This window comes from Mustela erminea, chromosome 18, assembly GCF_009829155.1.
Source record: "Mustela erminea isolate mMusErm1 chromosome 18, mMusErm1.Pri, whole genome shotgun sequence".
NCBI lineage: Eukaryota > Metazoa > Chordata > Mammalia > Carnivora > Mustelidae > Mustela > Mustela erminea.
Genome location: NC_045631.1, coordinates 47,234,801 through 47,241,034, shown reverse-complemented (window position 1 = coordinate 47,241,034; position 6,234 = coordinate 47,234,801).

Here is a 6,234-nt window from a genome sequence, read left to right as displayed (position 1 = left end):
ACCCAAGAAGATCTTTTTGTGCCGCGCCCCTCCCGTTTCTCCACATAACAAATAACACTCTTGAGTGAATGAGCATTCCCCCTCACCCCCCACTCCCCGCCGAGGAGCTATCAATAAGCCATCGAAATCGGGGTGAGTAAATCCTGTGTTGCATCTCTCCCCCGAGACCCTTTTCCTCCACTTCTCGTGCCAGACGTCTTCCGAGGCTCATTTCTCAAGAACACTGGCCGGCGTCTGAATTGGGCCATTCTCGGGGGCATCCTGCGGTGTCGCTCTCTGGTGTCGCTCTCCGTCAGGCTTGTCCGACTGTGAGCCACGGACTGAGTTCCTTAGTGCAATGAACTTTGTGGATTTGGGATTTTGTTTTGCAGGGGCCAATTACGACGCGCACTCCCTGTCTCATTTGCTGTAATTCCTTTGAGGGAGGCGCTACTACTAACTTCATTTTATGGAGGAAGGCTGATTCCGTTGAGATTAGGAGCGGCTTCTTGTCCAAGAAGGGCGGCTGCCTTTCGTGTACCCTAGTTGTACCAATGCCTTGCCTCCTTCCATACTGAAAATTGAGGGAGGATGTCACGAGGAATACAGGCTTTGGGGGCAGACAAACCTGTCAATGAATTCCACTTCTGTGTCTTATTGGCTTTGGGACTATGGGAAAATTTATATAACCTCTAGTTCCTCTTCTGTCAAAAGGAATGACATTTGGTTTATGGATATGAAAATGCCTACCATGATTTTTGACACGAAGTAGGTGTTCAATAAATGGTAGTCTGTTTTCTGCAATCACAGGAAAACCTTTCCTGACTACCCCCCCCCCCAAAACTGTCAGGGTTTATTCGAGGCTAGTTTGTAAGACCTATCATAGTCACCCCTTCAAGCTATCCTCATTTCTCTTTTATGGCTTTGAATGGGTTTTGTTCATTCATGGTAAATATTTCTGCAGAGTGCTACCAAATCAACATTCTATTCATCCCTTGCTAGAAACCACAGTCTCTGCACTAGCAGGATTTTTTTTTCAGCTGCTTATTTTTATAAGGTCCTTTTGAATATCGTATTCTATTTTGTTGTATGCTTATATTTTTATTGTCCTTTCGCTAATTCTTCAGGGGCATTGTCAACCTTAACTTTCATTTCTTCAATTAAAATCTTAAATTTTAATATTTTAAGGCTGTAATATAGTCCCATCTAATAAGGTGTATCGTATAAAAATGGTTCTTAAAAATTATGGTACTTTTATAAATTGGTCCATAGTGAATTGAATTTTGGCAAGTGGGCTTGCTGCCTTTGACCCATTTCTTTGTGTGAATGGTACTTTCCTAGGGAAGTAGATAAATCATTCCTTCAAGTGGATAATTGCTTTGGCTGGGGGAATGGGTTATAGAAGCAATCGGTTTAAATCTGTCAAAAGCAGGGGCACAGCTAGAGGGATGTCCTCTTCTGAAGTGGCATTTCCCTTTTAACTACTTTACTTTGTTTCTGGGCTCCCCAAATCTGCTGCTTCACTGATCCTTTAAGACTTTTCTCCTTTGTTTGTTTGTTTGTTTTTAAATTCCTGGGGCTGTCAATGCCTAGCCCATAGACACACTTTTTATAGACGCTCCATGGTTGGTTAGGGTCAGTACAGTCTTCACCAGAATTAGAAGAACATAAAACTAAGGATTAAAATCAGGAGTTAGTATTAAGTGAATCAACCTTGGCCAGCCCATCACAGTCAAGGTGAGGATAAGATCTGGGCTAAGGAGTAAACAAAGAAAAATTCAAGAATCCAGGTGAAAGGTCACACATCAATGAAGTTTAAGAAAGCAAGAGCATAAAGCTTGAAAAAGATTTGGGTGCCAAAGTTAACTGTTATAGCTAAGCTGGTTTTAACCTTCTGCCCTCAGGGTGAGTCCTAATCAGGACTGACTTGGAACAGTTCTTGGTGGGGAAGCGGAGGTAACTTTTTATCAGAGCTATTTCCTGAACAAGCATTGTTTCTGCTCTGTCCTTGTCCCCCTAGAATTCACACTGGAGGGGTGTGTGACTAGAGACAGAGTCCTAAACAAAAGCCACAGCACAGTATGATGATGACTCTTAAACAAATTTAGACTGAGGATTATGGAAAACAGAAAACAAATTGATGATGGCACTTGGAACGTGGGGATAGATAGTCATGGAAAATTCCAGAGGCGGTGGCATTTGAGTTGGCCTTGAAGAATAAACAGACACTTGCTTACAAGAGAACTATGGAGGAACACTTACTCTTTTAATCAATATGAATTGAGTACTTAATTTGTGCCAGGACTATTATTCTAGATAGTGGGGACACAGCAACAAATAAAGCTCCAGCCTTGGAGGATCTTACATTCTAGTGATGTCATAGGCAGAAGAATCACAGCATGTAATAGCTTGGTGTGTTCAGGGAAGGGCGAATTCAGTTGGGATGTTGGTGGAAAATAAAGCTAGAGGGGTAGAAGGAAGACAGAGTAAGAGGCAATTATGCCATGCGGAAAAGTTTACTCTTGTGCAAGCCCTTGCCTTTTCAGCATTTTAGAGCTATGGAAACCTTTCCACCAAAGAACCTTGCAAGGTCACCATATAAATAAAACAATAAAACCAGAATTCCTTGTTGAAGTAGGGATGAGATGCAGGGTAGGGTGGGAGAGATCTCTCCATGCTGCCCTCCCTTCTCACTCTCAGGTCATCACGACAGCTCTGAGAAACCGAAAGGACCACAGTGGGTTTAAAGCCCACTGCTGAGCATAATGGGGGGCACACAAATACATGAAAATGGAGAGATGGGATCATATTTACTGTCTTGGGATAAAAATGCCAGGAAGGATAGGGGGAGGGTGGCTTATTAGCGGAGAAACTAGTTGGGGTGGATTATGGAAGGAAGAGATGTTGACGACCTGACCTATGGCAGGTAGGATAGATCCAAAAAAGATTAAGGAGGTAAAGGCAATAGAACTCGAAGACTAAGACTGAGGGGGAACAAGAGTTGGAGGAGTGAAAGATCATTTTAAGACCACAGAATGGAGGTCCTTAAGGCTTTCTCTGTTCTATTCATCTCTCATTTTTTTTTAAAGATTTTATTTATTTGACAGACAGAGATCACAAGTGGGCCGAGAGGCAGGCAGGGGGTGGGGGTAAGCAGGCTCCCTGCCGAGCAGAGAGCCTGACATGGGGCTGGATCCCAGGACCCTGAGATCACAACCCAAGCCGAAGGCAGAGGCTTTGACCCACTGAGCCACCCAGGCTCCCCTATTCACCTCTTTGATTGCAGGTGTCCTGGGCACCTGGTTGGGTCACTCCATCTTTGGCTTTCATCTGCTTACAAGACCAGTTTGAAATGTCTCAGCAAGGCAGGGTTGGCCCTTCACCATGTCCTCATGCCCTAAGTCAGGATCGATAGAGGAGACTGGGAGGGAGGACAATGAGACCTTGATTTTGGAAAGATGGGTTTAAATGACCTGTGGAGCATCCAGCAGTGAACTGGAAATATGGATCTAAACCTTAGAAGAGAGGTGGTAATTGGAGTTAGAGGTGTAGGCTCATCCTCATCAGAAAGTAGACAGTAATTGACAGGATGGGAATAGATAAGTATGTCTGAGTAGGTCACTTGTATACCTAAAAGAGCTAAAGATAGAACCCCAGAGGGCAAGCACATTTTGGGACCCAGTGGAGACCCTTGCCTTAGCTTTCCTCTGCCTTAGTGGTCTGTTTTTCAGTTATACTGGTGGCTCTGAGTCCAAGTTCAAGAGCCAGGAGGTCACCTCTGAGAAGGTTTGGAAAGTGTCCAAGAAGACTCAGACCACAGTGCCACCCGGGTCCCTGAATGTGCTATAAACCTGCACCTTGCATGGTAGAGAACAGCTGTTAGCATCATGCCCTAAACCTTGGCTCCAGAGATTTCAGGGGTGTCACCTATAGACCTGAAGCTCACCTCTTAAATCCTGAATCCTTGAATCTACTCCCACTACTGGAAGACACTATTCTTAAGTGTTAACCTGCTAAACTGTATTGACTGTGGAAATAGTGTATCGAGAACTGTGACTGTGTTGTGCACATAGAGGAGGAGCTTTTGTACACTTGATGATCCGGCAAAATCAATTCTGATGCTCTTCACCTTGTACTGTTTCATGCCTTTGAGCCTTATTCTGTTTTCTTTGCTAACTCCTGCATAGCCTTTTTTTGCATAACATCCTCTAAGAACTCTTCACTAATCCCTTTCCTTCCTTAAAGGCCCCTCCTCTGTTTCCCCTTGGTACCTTATGGATATCTTTATCTTAGCAATTGTCCCATGGAGAAAGGATCTATTTCTGCATTTATCTTTACTAGAGGATGTCAGGGACTGACACGTAGAAGCTGCTCAGTAAGTGCTTCTCAAATGGTGAAGACAGCAGCTGCGGCTTTGCTGTGCACGACTTCTGCTGCTCTGACTGGGCGGGGCCCCAGGCTGGTCTCACCACCACACCCATGGGGAAGATGGATGCTTCGACTGCTTAGGGTTCCACCTAGGAGAGGCTCCTGGCACTGCCCTAGCAGTGTTGCCATTTTGGTGAACGTTCCCTACCATGACCTATCCACATTGCTGCTTCTGAAATTCGAGCCTCCAGAGGGCCATCATACTGAGGAGTGATCCTTTGCTGGCCTGCTCTAGGGGAAGTACTGGGCCATCTTGCTCCAAGGGCCTTTCTTCTAGGAACTCTTTGGGAGCTGTTTTGCCCACCAAACAGCTGGGGGAGGAAGTACAGTGCCCACACTGGGAATTGTCCCTTAAGCTCAGGCTTATTAAATACTTTTTAAATACTTTAATAAATTAAATACTTCAGTTCCATTAAGTCTCTGAGTGTTTGTAGATGCCATAGGGTCAGAGGTTATAGGAAAGTCCCTCTTCTGAAACCACAGAATGTTTCAGAAATTCTGAAAAGTGGTCAGTGAGTAGAGTAAATATCAAGGAAAGAAGAGAGAAAGAGAAAAAGACGTTCTAAGTCAAGGGGAAAAGGCACGGGAATGCTGCCTCTGTGACTGCAAGTTCTGTAGTTGGCTACATTATCGGGTCCTATTTCTGTGGCAGTGGGAATGGCCGCCCCTCCCACCTCTTTTGATTCTTGAGCATTAACTCAGTGTTCTTTACAAGGTCTTGAATTGTCCCTTGTGATACATCAAATCCCATTTGCCGGTTGGGTGACCGCCAGTGGTATCTCCTTCAAAGCAAAATGCTCCAGAAAACCTTTTTTTTTTTTTCTTTTTAAGATTTTATTTATTTTATTGGGGTGGGGGGAGGAGGGACAGAGGCAGAGGGAGAGACTTTCAAGCAGACTCCCAGCTGAGTGCAGAGCCTGAAGCAGAGCTCTATGCCATGAGCCTGAGATCATGACCTGAGCAGAAACCAAGAGTCAGAGGCCCAACCAACAGAGCCACCTGGGTGCCCCTCTAGTAGGAAACTTTCTTAATTAATCCGTTTCTGCCAGTCAACCTCCTTTTCTCTGGGTCCCCACAGAATTTGCTTCTCAGTTTGAAAGCTTTCTTGCAAGTAATAACAGACCAGAGGTAATAACAGAAGTAACAGCAGTGAACAAGTCATATATGGTAGTTAAGTGCCTGGATTATGGATTCCAGAACCAGGTCAGGACCAGGTTTGAATCCTGGCACCATCACAGTGAGAGTAGGGGAAGTAACTGAATCTCTCTGCCTTGATTTCTAAAATAGAAGTAAAATTAGTATTTACCTCATATGCATTGTGAAGGATAAAAAAGGTAATATGTATGTAAACACTTAATAATAAGTGTTAGCTCTTCTTGGCTTATTTTTATCCCTTAGATAGCCCTATTTCCCCCCCAACACCTTGAGGTTATTTTATCATAGTAACTAACTCAATGTTGATATTTTATTTATCATTCTCTCTCACTACACTTAAAGATCATTCACTTATTTAAACACATTTATTATGTTGTGACAATGATTGAGTGACACAACATATACCCTAAATAATTGAAAACAGATACTCAAACACACGTACGCACACATTCACAGCAGCACTCCTTACAATAACTGAGGAGAACAACCTAAATGTCTGTCAACAGATAAATGCATAAGCGAATTATGGCATATACACACAATGGAATATTATTCAGCCATAAAAAAGAAGTGAAGTAGTGGCACATGTTACAACACACATAGACCTTGAAAACATCATGCTGATTGAAAAAAGCCAGACACAGAAGTGACATGTTATGGGGCACCTGGGTG